This window comes from Protobothrops mucrosquamatus, unplaced genomic scaffold (genome assembly GCF_001527695.2).
Source record: "Protobothrops mucrosquamatus isolate PMUCROS unplaced genomic scaffold, P.Mucros_1.0 scaffold25, whole genome shotgun sequence".
Classification (NCBI taxonomy): Eukaryota; Metazoa; Chordata; class Lepidosauria; order Squamata; family Viperidae; genus Protobothrops; species Protobothrops mucrosquamatus.
Window position 1 is genome coordinate 1424373 of NW_015386410.1, and position 14201 is coordinate 1438573.

The 14201-nt window shown below is 43.7% G+C and overlaps 1 pseudogene; it reads right to left on the bottom strand.

The window, feature by feature from the left end:
- The window catches only part of LOC107283083, a 43913-nt pseudogene that overhangs the window by 29004 nt on the left and 708 nt on the right, over positions 1 to 14201 (bottom strand).

A 14201-nucleotide genomic window follows, 5' to 3' on the forward strand; every position in this document is an offset into this window, starting at 1 on the left:
AAAATAAAATAAAATAAAATAAAATAAAATAAAATAAAATAATAAAATAAAATAAAATAAAATAAAATAAAATAAAATAAATAAAATAAAATAATAAAATAAAATAAAATACAGAAACCCTGCAGAAATGCCGGCTTTCAACCTCCTTTGAATTCTGGGAACTGAGGTGGATCACGAGAGGATCAGGTAGGAAAAGGCTATTAAGCAAAAAAAAAATGCAATGGAATCCACCGCTGCTCGTTTTCTATTCTAGGGGTGTTGTGCTATTACATTCAGGAGAGCAGTCAAAACACCCTCCCTCCCGTCGCATCATTCTTCCATATGTATCTAGTCAGCCTGATTTGCTCCTGTTCTGCTTCACCCTGTGTCTAGGGAAGTCTTCATTTGACCTAATTTTGGCTTTGCCTATCTAAACCTATAAGTGCACTTCTCCTCAACAACCCTTGAGTAGCCCTCTTCCTTCTCCCTCTCCTCCTCCTCCCTCTTCCTCCTCCTCGCCTTCACTACCTTCCCAAGAGAAACCAGCAGCCTTCACACCATCTGCTCCTTAGTACAGTTTGTCAAATCTTGCGTGCGCTCCCTGCCCTGTTCTTCTCTGGACTTTGTTTGTTTGTTTCTTGTTATAAATAAGCCTAATTAATTAGAAATTTTCTAGCAAGTGGAGAGCAGCACTTGTCACATCGCCTACCAGGAGGGGCTCTGTGGGTGAAGCTGCTCCAAGCCAACCAGCAGGGCAAGGGAGGCCCCTCAGAAACTCCATGGAAAGGGAAATGACTCCGGAGCCAGTGGCGTCCCCTGTGAAAGGGCACAGATCATGCAGGGCCACGTCCCCCTTGCACTCCACCTCAACACAATGAAAGTCATTATTCATTCCGATAAACTTTCAGGCCAGCAAGCTTCTGTCATGTTAAGTATGTGTGTAAATTATTCAGCAGCAAAGTCACCCGTAGGAAGGGAGAGGGAAGAAGGTTGACAAAAGGAAGCTGAACTGAATTTGGTTTGTTCTTGACAATCGAACTGTTATGGATTGGATTCAGACCAGGCCTTCAGGGAGAAGGTCTCTGGACTTCAAAAAGGCCAGAGCAGAGTACAAATAGTTCTTGAATTACGAGCAGAATTGGGATGAAAATTTCCACTGCTAAGCAAGGCGGTTGTTAAGTGAGTTGTGCCTGATTTTTCAACCTTTTTTGCCATAGTTGTTAAGTAAATCACACAGCCATTAAGTGAATTCAGCTTCCCCCATTAACTTTACTTGTCCCAGGACCTTCAAACATCAGAAATACATGCCCGTTGCCAAGTGCTCAAATTCTGTTTACGTGACCATGGGGATGGTGCGAAGGGTACTGTAGTAAGTGAGAGGATTGATGGTAAGTCATTTACCCTGATAGCGCAGTGGTTAGAATGCAGTATTGCACATTAACTCTGCCCACAGCCTGGAGTTCGATCCTGACAGGGCCCAAGGTTGACTCAGCCTTCCATCTTTCTGAGGTTGGCAAAATGGAGACCCAGATTGTTGGGGACAATATGCTGACTCTGTAAACCGCTTAGAGACGACAGTAAAGTACTGTGAAGTGGTATATAAGTGCTATTGCTATTGCTATTTTTTTCAATGCCATTGTAGCTTCAAATGGTTACTAAATGAGTGATTGTAAGTCGAGGACTACCTATATCTTCTTTGGACATTAAGGGCAATTAGCCAGCCTTTGTCCATTGTGTGTCCTCTAGATGTCTTGGATACAGCAATTGACAATTAATCAAAAGAAACATGTAGTCAGGGCATCAAGAGAAAGAGGACACCACAGAGGTTTTTCCCCTCTATCATGTCCTTAATTTTTTTCAGTGCCACCCTCAACTTTAGTTTTCAGCACTTACTGAGTCTTAATGCCTTCTCAGTTAAGCAATGAACATTGCAGCATCTCTATGGTCACGTGATCAAAATTCGGATGCTTGGCAACTGGTTCATATTTATGACAGTTGCAGTGTCCATGGGTCACATGGTCACCTTTTGTGACCTTCTGGCAAGCAAGGTCAATGGGGAAGCCAGATTCCCTTAACAACTGTGTTACTAACTTAACCACTGCAGTGATTGACTTAACAACTGTAGCAAGGAAGGTCATAAAATGGGGCAAAACTCAGTCAACGTTGTTCTGGACCGTGGTATACCTGACTAGAGCATGTATCTGTATGTTAGAATATCTGGCATTTATTGGGTTAAGTGCTGTCTCCCTAAGAGATGGCTTATGGGTAATGTAGTTTTAGCTAGTCAGCTATATCATGTTAGTAGGTTAGTGGGAGGAGTTTCTAAAGGGCATCGCAGGACTTGCTGGACACGAGCCAGTTTGGAATGTTCTTTGTCTGAGAGAACCATGGAGCCATTCGGACGTCTCAGTTGGCTCCATTCCAAGCTACAAGCTGGTATGGAGGTAGCATTATTTTCTCACCTATAGGAATGAACAGACGTGTAATATCCAGAAGCAACCACATCATAAATGCAAGTATTTCTCTGAATAAATATATATCTGTTTTGCAATCATTTCGATTGAGTTTATCTGTCTGACCCGGTTTTACAACGCAACTTAACTCTGGGTCAGAACAAACGTCTTGCTTAGCAACAGAAATTTTGGGTTCAGTTGTAAGTCGAGGACTACTTATAATTACTCTGTTCTGACACATGGTCCTTGGGAGTGAATAACCTTGTGGTTTGAGGAAGGCATGTATGGGGAAGAAGAAGTGACCACTAGCTAAGATTTCTCCAAAGGATAGCTTGGCAAGTGAAGAGAAGCTGTTGAGAGGACTCAGCCTCCCTCTGCCCCCACACCCCACATGCCACGATGCAGGATCCCAATTTGCTCACTCAGCACCACTTTTAAGTTCAGAGGCAGGTGAGGCACTTAGGAAATAATAAGATGGAGGGATGGAAAGCTTTGCCACAGAGAACTGGCAATTATTCTCTACGAACCTGGCCTCAAAGCCGAAATATAAGTTGTGCTGACCCAGCAGCTGACAAGCAAGTCCAGATCTTTCTCTCTGCTGCTGCTTCCCTTCTTCCCACCCTGAACTCTCCTGATCTAACTTCCCCCTTCCTCCTCCCCACAACTGATCCTCCTCACTTCGCCTTTGTCTCATGAAAGGAAGGATCTCTCAGGCTGTCTAATCCATTCTCTCCTTTTGCATGGAACCTGCTGTCAAAGTTGACACCTCCTGAATATTTCAGAAGCCCTACATGAATCTTTAAATACAACAAGTTGCTCCTCTGCTCCGATGAGACTTGTTGAGGGCCTATCAGTGCAGAGCAGGGAGCAGGGGAAGCCAAAGACCGATGGGGTTGAAACAGTCCTGTTTGGAAGAGATGGAGATGCATTTATTTGCTTGATCGCTGCCCATCGGGCATTTTTCTGTCCCGAGTCCCAGGTAGGTCACAGTGTCTGCTGGATGGGGGGGAGTGGCGGCTCCAATTCAGACTGCTGCTTCTAAGTGGTGGCTTAATATGTTTGTGAGGAGCGCATCTCGCTCAATTTCTATCTGTTCATGGGTCTTTGAAGGCAACTGTCTTCCAAGGAGAATATTTGCAGCTCAGGGTTGAAATGAGGGCTCCTTGGTGTTCTCTGAACTTGGTTGTTTTCTTATAGATGTTTCATTACCCAAACTATGTAACATCAACCAAGCTCAGAAGCACCAAGAACATTGACTTTCAAAGAAAGACCTCATCTAGAAAAAGAGCCAGGAGGGACCATTTGCAGCCCTTCCAGCAAAGGAACCGAGGTCTGGAAGGTCTTGAGTGTTGGGCCAGAGGTCTTAAAATTGAATCTCTCATGTCTTCAAGGAGACACTTTTTACTGTCTCACAGATGCATGTAATGTTGTCAACACCTAACACCTGTGGTCTTTTTTTTTGTGCCAGGTTATGGGATTGTTTTGCTATTGAAACTATCCCCTTCATTATTGCTGCACAGGTAGTCCTCTAAATTTCTTTGTTCATTGTCCCATGTTTAGTTTGAAGTTAGCACTGAAAAAAGTGACTTACAAATGGTTTTCATACTTACACAGCATCTCCGTGATCAAAATTCGGGCACTTGGCTTCTGGCATGCATTTATAACAGTTGCAGTGTCCCAGGGTCATGTGACCACCCTTTGTAACTTTCCCAGTCTGCTTCTGATAAGCAAACTGAATGGGAGAAGCCAGATTCTCTTAATGACCATATGATTCACTTAACAACTGCAGTTGAAAAAAAGATCATAAAACTGGACACAATTCACTTAACAACCACCTTGCTTAACAATGAAAATTCTGGCCCCAATTGTGGTGTTAAGTCGAGGACTATTGGTATACGAAGGGATTACAACATTTATGTCACCCATTTAAAAATAATTTGTTTCGGTTTTAAAAAATTAATGTTTAGAATCTTGTAGCCAGGTTTTACTGCTTTTTATTGCATACCATCATTTATATAAAATGCCTGAAGCCAACATGTTTGAGAGGACAGAAAGCAAATTGTTAAAATAAAGAAGAAGAATAGCACTTAGAGAAAGATTTTGAAGGATTTATAGAACAGAATAGAATAGAATAGAATAGAATAGAATAGAATAGAATAGAATAACAGAGTTGGAAGGGACCTTGGAGGTCATCTAGTCCAACCCCTGCTCAGGCAGGAAACCCTATACCATTTCAAACAAATGGCTGTCCAATCTCTTCTTAAAAACTTCCAGTGTTGGAGCATTCACAGCTTCTGGAGGCAGGTTGTTCCACTGATTAATTGTTTTAACTGTCAGGAAGTTTCTCCTTAGTTCTAGGTTGCTTCTCTCTTTGGTCAATTTCCATCCATTGCTTCTTGTCCTGCCTTCAGGTGCTTTGGAGAATAGCTTGACACCTTCTTTGTGGCAACCCGAGATATTGGAATATCTCTCTCTATATATATATATATTTATATGTCCATTCAATTTATATGCCTCCCTCTCAGCCAAGTAACTCCATTTATATGACTTCGTCTTAGGCAAGCCTCTCTGAGCCACCCACAGAGATAAAAACATCAGTGTAATCATAAATAACAATGCACAGCAAAAACAATAAATAAAAATAAACAGGGTTGGTAGATTAGAAGTGAGGAAGGCAATAAAGAATTTATGATCTCTAGGATTTCTAGCACAACAGGTTTCTGAGCTTCTGGCTAAATCACAAGAGGATAGTTTGGAATCCAAATTTCCAAGTGGCATTTCAGAAAAAGTAGCAATTGAAAATACAAATGCTTGGGCTTGATTTTGTGTCTTTAATTTCCAATATTTTAAATTAATAATAATCAAGACATAATTTGTTTTCAAGGCACAGAAACAGAATCACCACTACTGATTCAAGGCATAGCAGCCAGGATTACTTAGAAGCTGGCTATCTTAACTGGAAGAGGATCCAGTAAACAAAGAAAGTAAATACAGGTAGTCCTCAACTTACAAAACACAATTGAGCCCAAAATTTTGGTTGCTGAGACATTTGTTAAGTGAGTTTTGCCCCATTTTACAACGATTCTTGCCATTCGTTAAGTGAATCACTGCAGTTGTTAAATTAGTCACACGGTTGTTAAGTGAATCTGGTTTCCCCATTGATTTTGCTTGTCAGAAGGTTGCAAAAGGTGGTCAGGTGACCCTGGGACACTGCAACTGTCATAAATGTGAGTCAGTTGCCAAGCGTTTGAATTTTGATCACATGACCGTGGGGACACTGCAGCCGTTGTAAGTTTGAAAAACGGTTGTAAGTCACTTTTTTCAGTGCCATTGTAACTTTGAACAGTCACTGAATTAACCGTTGTAAGTCGAGGACTGCCTGTAATAAGCATCCACATCTCAAGATTTAGCAAAGAGAGCAGTGTAAGACTGCGAGGAACGCCTGGTCTGCTGCCTCCCCCCACCCTCCTCTTTCCCCATCTTTTCTGTGGGCTGCCCTGTCATTGCTACAGCAGTCTGGAACTTTGAAGAAACTTCATTTACATAGAAATGAAAAATTAAATTAATGCAAATGTGACCAATCAGATGCTGAGACTGGAGAAAGAGGAGGGGTGTAAGGGTTGAGATGAAGAAAGGGCCAGGCAGGGTAGTCCCCTTCAACCATGCTGAGGCTTTTCCAGATGTGCTGGACTGCATCTTCCAAAATCCCCAGCTGCTGAGGCCATGCTAACCAAAGCCAATGGGGGAAGCCAAATTCACTTAACGACCACATGATTCACTTAACAACTGTAGTGATTCACTTAAAAGGTGTGGCGCAAAAAAGTTTGTAAAATAAGGTGCAACTCACTTCACTGTCTTGCTTAACAATGGAAATGTTGGGCTCAATTGTGGTCATAAGTCAAGGACTAGCAGTACCAGACCGGGAAAGACTGGTTTAGTTTACAGTATTTGATAGATGCTAACATCCCTGTATGCCTGTCCATTTACAGATCTGTAGTTCAACTTCTCCATCATCTTGGCCAGTTTCTTTTGCCTATAGCCTACTTTGGGTCTCCAAAAACTGAAGCAGATACTCAATATGAACGTCCAAACTTTGGGTGTAGAGAAAAAGGAAAAGAAAAAAACTTACCTGATGATGGTGGGTGGTGCATACCTCAAGCAAACACATTTTTCATTTCACTCAAAGAAAGTCACAACTTTTCTGCCTTGTGCTGTAAGGCATCCGGATGAAGATGGATAACAAATTGAATTGAATCCATCTATCCTACGGTCTCCTCTGTTGCCATTTAGAGAAAAGATTCAATGGCTTCTGTCTCGACCCTGGCCTTCCTCAGGTTCCTTAGATACATTCATCTTCTTGATTTATGCTTTCTTCATTCACTCATCTTATCCTTGAGCCTTTTCCTACTTGTTAAGAAAAGCAAACAAAAGTGTGGGATTCAGAGTGTCCCAGAGATTTTATCTGCTTTATCGAAGGGAGTGGAGGAGAAGTCAGGAGATACATTCTGGATTTTTGAAAAAGCTGTGGAATTTCCCTCCTCCGCAGTGTGGAGTTCTGGTTTGCAGGTTTGCAAGTTATAATTTGTGCTGTAGATTATTTTGCCTAGTTCAGGCAAGGCAGCAAGCTATAGCTTAGTGTGAACCCAGAAGAAAGCAAAGAAATCAGTGAATGTGATGAAAATAGTAGTAGAGCAGTAGGGAGAGAAGGTAACCCCCCTCCCCAAATAGTTCTAGTAGGCAAATTCTGGAATAATTGGAAGAGATAAGTGGAACTGTAGGGTCTTTGGTGCTCTTTGAGCTTGGTTGTTTTCTTGCAGATGTTTAATTACCCAACTAGATAACATCATCAACGCTAGAAAGGAGTGGAGTTCGTTCTCTTTTTATATACTAGTGGCTTGTCCTGTCATAGTTGGTGAGACAATTCTCACTTCGAGCATTGAAGATGTTACCTAGTTGGGTAATGAAATGTCTTCAAGAAAACAACCAAACTTACATAGCATCAAGGCCCCCATCAAGCATCACCATATAGATATATACATATTTATGTTTACAAAACCATTAAATGCATTGCTAAATGTGTTTTTTTTATTTTTTGCAATGTACCAGAAAATTGAGAAGAAATTAAAGAGATTTGAGACTTTGTCCAGCTGTCTGTCCAGTGCAGGATATTGCTTCCAAATGGAACAAAATGGGACCAAGCTTGGTATGACAAGAGAAGCCAGCAGAAGAAAGATGAGTTAAAAATGTGCTGGATCTGGGTGATTGTAAAATAAAATGTATTTAGAAATCTCTTTGGATCAAGGGGTTTTTATGTATTTATTAAGAAATGTTATACAGTTGCCTAACTCACTCACAGTCTCTCTGGGCAGCTTACAGAAATAAAACCCAAAATATAAAACCCAATAAACCCCCACCCCACTAACGATAATAATCAAACCACTTGGTGGGTTCCATATCACCCTGGGGTCCCCAAGTCCATTGGCAAAACCAGGTCTTCAGGACCTTTCAAAAGAGAATCAATGTGGGGGCCAGTCTTTTCTGCACAGGGACGATATTCCACAGAGAGGGAGCCACCATGGAGACGGCCCTTCTTCTTGGTCCCATTAAGATGGGCCTCCTTGCAAGAAGGGAGGCGTATCATACCCTGCCTCCCCACTCTGGTGGGACAGATGGATGTAACTGGGAAATTATGGTCTTTCAAATAATCTGGTCCCAAGCCATGTTACTGATCATTCCTTTCTAGGCCCCTCCCTCCTCCCTCCTGGTCACAAGACCTGAGCGGGGTAGATCCAGCATCTGTATATGCTCACATACAAAGATGCAATGCAAGGAAAATGTGTACAGACGCACGCGCGCGCGCACACACACACACAGTTATTTTGTTGCACAGAAAATACAGAAAGAAAGCATTACCTCAGAAAGTATCCAGTAAGCCACACTCGATAGGCTTTCTTTACCTTGTTTAAGAGACCGGGTTTCCCTTTGTGATCTCTGTACAGGTACTCCTTGACTTACAACAGTTCATTCAATGACCGTTTGAAGCTACAACGGCCCTGAAAAAAGTGATATGACAATTTTTCACACTTATGACCATCGCAACACCCTCACGGTCACGTGATCTCAATTTGGAGGTTTGGCAATTGGCTCATATTTCATATTGCAGTGTCTTGGGGGGGGCTCATGTGATCCCCTTTTGCCACCCTCTGACAAGCAAAGTCAATGGGGGAGCCAGATTCACTTAACAATCATGCTACCAACTTAACAGTTTCAGTGATTCACTTAACAACGGTGGCAATAAAGGTCGTAAAATTGGGCAAAATTCACTTAACAATTGTCTCATTTAGCAACATAAATGTTGAGCTCAGTTGCGGTTATAAGTCGAGGACTAGGTCAGACACTGTTCAAGTGTTATTTTTTAAGAAAGGCATTTATCTGTATCTTGAACAATATTCTGTTATTCTCAATTGATAGTAGTTAATTTCTTTTCCTAGTACATAGTGGTTAAACTAGGACCAGAGAGACCATAATATTAATCTCTATTCAATTGTGAATGGGTAACCTTTGGCCAGCTACCAGCTTAGTTTATTTCACAGGACCGTTGAGAAGAATACACTGGGGAGATGGGGAAAGCTGCTGTACTCTATGTATCTTTCTTGGAGAAAGAACCTACAGGTAGTCTTTGAGTTATGACCGTAATGGAGCCTACTCCTCTGGTCATAAGTTGCATCGGTCATAAATCAACTTACCTACAACCTTTTTCGAAGTGGTTAGTAAGCAAACACTTTAGGTGTTAAATGAACCAGTGATTCGTTATGGGCCAGTTTTGCCAAAATCTGGAAGTAAATGCTGGTTTTCAGCAAAACCGTGATGCAGGAGACTGCAAATAGCCACAAATGCAGGGCAGTTGCCAACTGCCCAAAGTGTGGTCATGTGACCGTTGGGGGAGGGAGACCCAGCTATCAAAACTTCTAACCCAGGTTGCAAGTACCCCCCAGGGAGGTCCATCGTAACTTCAAATGGTTGCTAAGTGACTGATCAGTCAAGGATGACCTGTAAAATAATATATAAAGAAATAACATCTGTAGAACCAGCAAAAATCCAGTGGAAGTTTCTCCATACTCATGCAAGCAAAGTTTCGGCCATTAGAAAACCGTTTTTTTTTCTTTGTTTCGAACCAGAAGAGAATAATATTTAGCATTCTGCTCTAGTCTGTAGCCAGGGAATTAAAATGCTCTGGATTATACATCCATTGAGTTTTAACTCTGGTCTTAGAGAAGAGATGGCTTAATTGCCAAGATTGTCTGCAGTTATGGGTTAAATAACATGCAGGTCATACACTGTGGGATATGCCTTAGAGACTGAGATGGATACAGACAAGACCACACTGTTATTGATTGAGCCATCTTAATTATCATGAGTTAATGGCAATGAGCAACAATGTTCTTTTAAATATGAAATCATTTACCATGCTTTTAGTAACTGATTTTTTTTAATTTTTATCTTTTTTGTTTCATATACATAACACTCCTTCCTTTCCCCCCCACAATAACAACTCCTGTGAGGCGGGTTGGGCTGAGAGAGAGTGACTGGCCCAAAGTCACCCAGTTGGCTTTCATGCCTAAGGTAGCACTAGAACTCACTGCCTCCTGGTTTCTAGGCCAGCCCCTCAATCGCTAGACCAAACTGGCTCTCAGTACTCTGCAGGAATTGAAATGGCAAAGGAAACTGTGACATATTTGAATTGGATAGAGATGCAGATAATCAGAAAGAACTTCAAGAGACTTTTCTCTTGTAGTGAAGAATGGCTACAGCTAGAGAGGTTTTTGTGTGAAATTTTATATAGAACCGATCGTCGTGCTTGCTTTATAATCTGCTTAATTCCAGTAGGATTTATTTATTATATTCAGGGTGCACCAAAAGTCAAGCCCCATAGGCCAATAGACCAGTGTTTCTCAACCTCAGCAACTTAAGATGCGTGGACTTTGTTAAGTCCTCGCAGGAATGGCGAATGAGGAGAACACATGTTGTTCAAACAGCTCTTTATTCCTTCTCAGTCACAACTCCGAACAAGAGCAGAGGCACACAGGCCTCCTTTTATACCCCCAGATCCCCGGACAACATGGCGGCCCAGCACCGGCACTTCTCCCACCTTGCGCATGCGCGCAAGGCTGGCGCCGCTCAGTCTGGTCCCGGGCAGCTTTTGCAAGCCCCGGACCATTGCAACGTCCCGAGCCTGCTTTTGCAGGCTCAGGACACAACACCCCTCCCCCCTAGGAAAAAACATTTCTGCGCACATACATGTACGCTCTAACTTGGAAGAGTGTTCAAGTTCCCTACACCCCATACACAGAATGTGGAACGTACAAGTTATTTCCTTTCTTCGTTCGGAATAATTGTATCTTAAATCAAAATAATCCTAAACTTAAAATACCCATGCTCCTTGACACTTAGCATTGTGGGAACTTCCCCTTGAACTTGACAGCAACCTCACAAAATCCTGAAGATGTTTGGGCGGCCCTCTGGCTCTCTGCGACCTCCTTGGACCGGGAGAAACTCCTTGATTCCCTTGTTCGCCTGTCTGGCTATGTTGGCCCTGACGTTGCTGCCCTCCATTTCCAGGTGACCCTGGTGTTATTGCCTGGCCTGCTTGCTCGCCTACCAGGCTTGGCAGGCCAGGACTGTGCTGGACCACATACCCGGTTGACCCGCTTGTCTGCTGGCTGGCTGGACCCTCTAAGTCCTGACCAACATACCTAGGAGAGGTGGTCTTCCCCTGGTCCACAATGGAACCATTTTGAGACCACTGTTCCTCTTGCCCCAGGCCAACAGACGGGGACTGCTGGTAGGTGGAGGTGCCCCCATTACTCCATTACTCCCAAGCATGTGCCTGAGGTGTCAGAGTCAGGAGACGCCTGCATGGCCGCCCCCCTTTTGTCCTCCTTTTTGGATCAAGTACAGCATGTTGCCAGTCCCTAGGCTGTGTTACCTGCTCTCTTGTACAATGTGGGTTGTGTGGATACCCCCGGTCAGTCTCCCTGTCTGGAGTATTACTGTGTGTGTATGGATAATGTGGATGCCCCCAGTTTGACTCCCAGGCTGGAGTAAGTGGGGTGGTGTCTGCTGACCCCCTGCCCCATGAATTCCTGTTTGGAGCACTTGCGGAACCCTGTGATGGGACGCCCATGGCCACCTCAGCGGCCCATGCCGGCTGCCGATTTTGATCCTCAGAATGCAATGTATAATCCCCCTCCCCCCCCAGACCAGAGCCAGGAGCAGACGGGGAAGAACTCAGCCTCGTACGCAGCTGATCGATATGCCGCCGAAGAACACGGCCATCTTCCAAAGACACTTCATAAGACAAGGGTCCAGAGACCTTGCAGACCACAGCCGGAACCCAAATATGACCCGGCCCGTAGTTCTGAGTCCAAACCGGATCACCCACGTGAAGGCTCCTCGGTGCCCGTGGAAGCGACACCTGAGACGCCACCCTGTCAGGATGCAGTCTGTCCAGCTTAGTGATGAGCCGGCGACCCCAGCGGAGTTCTGCAGGGCTCTTCCCGGTGGCAGTGCAAGGTGTGGTACGATGTGCAAGAAGGAAGTCTGCTAACCTGTGATGCCAGTTACCATAGGTCAGTTTCTTGAGGGCATCCTTGGTGATGCGCACCATACGCTCCGCCATTCCGTTGGTGGATGGATGGAAAGGAGCCGAAGTTGCATGGCGGATCAGGTTGGCCTGCAGGAATACCTGGAACTCAGAAGAGGTAAATTGAGGACCGTTGTCCGAAACCAGAACATCTGGAAGGCCATGAGCTGCAAAAATACCTCTCAACACCTGGATAGTCTTGGCAGATGTAGTGGAGGATACAGGAATAACCTCTAGCCACTTGGAGAAGCTGTCGACAACAACCAGGAAGAATTGCCCCTGAAAGGGCCCAGTGTAATCTACATGAACTCTAGACCACGGGGTTTCCGTTTCCTCCCACCTATGAACCGGGGCCTGAGGCATTTCAGGCCGTGAATGTTGACACGTGTGGCACCCATGTACCTGGACCTCAATGGCCTTGTCAATGCCAGGCCACCACAAATGACTACGCGCAAGCGCCTTCATCCTGACTATCCCAGGGTGTCCCTCATGCAGAGAAATTAAGATTCTATACCTCAATGATGCTGGAATGACAACCCTGCTACCCCATAACAGGCAACCCTTGAAACCCTCAGGCTTTTTTTCCCCGAAGCTTTGGAACTCAGTATCTGGGCACTTGTCAGGCCATCCTGACAACACCCATGTCATCACGCGTGTAAGCGTGTGATCAGTAGCAGTTTCTGCAGCCACGTCCCTAGCACTGAGGGGAGATTCAGGTAACTCCTGAATGGAGAGAATATTGATAGCAGGAGCAGGGTCTGCTTCCACCTGTTTAAGAGGTAATCTGCTGAGGCCATCAGCATGGCCCATTTCTTTTCCAGGTTTGTGAATCAATGTATAGTCATACGCTGACAGGAAAATGGACCATCTCAGCATACGAGGAGAAATGATATGTGGAGTCTGTCTGTTAGTGGTAAACAACCCCAACAGAGGCTTATGGTCAGTATACACTGTAAAATGGCGGCCATACAAGAAATCATGAAATTTCTTGATGCCAGCCACAACAGCCAATGCCTCCCTGTCAATTTGAGCATAGTTACGCTCAGCAGAAGACAGGGTCCTAGAATAATAGGCCACAGGGACCTGTGTCCCATCAGCCATTAAGTGACTCAGTACAGCACCCACCCTGTATGGAGATGCGTCACAGGCAATGCACACAGGTAGCTGTTCATTGAAGTGAGCTAGCACTGCATTAGAAGTAAGTAAGGCTTTAACCTCATTGAAACTAGCTTCATGGGCTTTGGTCCATTGCCAACAGGCTTGTTTGTCTAATAGCCTGTGCAAGGGTTCAGCTATAGCAGCTTTATGTGGCAGGAATGCATGGTAGAAATTTAATAGGCCCAAAAAAGCTTGTAGCTCGCCCTTAGACTTAGGCCTAGGGGCCTGCTGAATAGCTCTCAGTTTAGCCTCAGAAGGGTGAATGCCTTGGGCATCTATCCTGAATCCCAGAAAAATCAGCAGAACTGACTCCTATCTTACACTTGTCCTTCTTTAACTTAAGGCCAGCTCTTCTGAACCGAAGCAAAACAGCCCTTAATCTCTCAGCCAAATTTTGAGAGGATGCCCCAGCAATGAGAACATCATCAAAATAAGGGCAGACTCCTGTAATACCCCTCAAAGTGTTTTCCATGACGCTTTGGAAAATGCCCGGAGCTACATTCACTCCAAATTGCAACCTCTTCACTCTAAAGGCCCCTCTATGGGTTACAATTGTCTGAGCCTCAGCAGCAGCCTCATCAACAGGCAACTGTTTTTTTTTTTTTAAGAAATTTTATTTATTTTTTCCATCATAAAAAACAATCATAAGTAAACACAATAACCAATCAATAACCCCCCACCCCCCCCAGAACTACCCAAACCTAATCCCAGGATAATATTCATATAAAAGTAAACAAATACTAATATCTCTAACTCCACAAAATATCTCATCTACAAGAAAAGATAGAAGTAAACAAACTTAAAAAAATCTAGAAACCTAAATTATATTCTACCACTCTATGTTTCTTTTGAATATAAACAATCCATCTTCGCCATATTGATAAAAATTGTTCATTCGAATGGTTCTTCAAGTAAGCCGAAATCTTTGCCATTTCAGCAAGATACGAAACTTTCAATCTCCAGTCTCC